The sequence below is a fragment of the Penaeus monodon genome, chromosome 28 (assembly GCF_015228065.2).
Source record: "Penaeus monodon isolate SGIC_2016 chromosome 28, NSTDA_Pmon_1, whole genome shotgun sequence".
NCBI classification, from domain to species: Eukaryota; Metazoa; Arthropoda; class Malacostraca; order Decapoda; family Penaeidae; genus Penaeus; species Penaeus monodon.
In genome coordinates, this window is record NC_051413.1 from 26,597,457 (window position 1) to 26,597,928 (window position 472).

A 472-nucleotide genomic window follows, 5' to 3' on the forward strand; every position below is an offset into this window, starting at 1 on the left:
CAAAACACCTTACTGCGATTTCCTCATTCAAATACAGTTGTTCAACTGAGGCAAATAATAAAACAACGGCAATAAAACAACTTTACAGAAACTCACATTGTTTTCAGTTGAGATCCAAAAGTTGCATTAGAAAATTTCTACTCGATTGTTAGTGTCCTCATGAATAAACACTTTCCACTCCATGAGAAGTGTGAATAAAACAAAAACAATCATAACATCATTAACGAAAAAAAAATGCAGAGAAAGTTTGCTAAACACACCTTCACATATAAGGCAATACGTGTCGACAAACACGCAATAAACAAATTCAGAAGATGAAACCTGCAGAGTCAAACCATAATGAATCCCTGTTGCATAAAAATAGGAGAGATAAAAAGAAGCAAACAATTAATTCAAAATTAATTAAAAAAGTATTTTACTGGAAGTGGACCTGAGGTAGCAAATCCAATTCCGAGTCTGATTTACATGAATG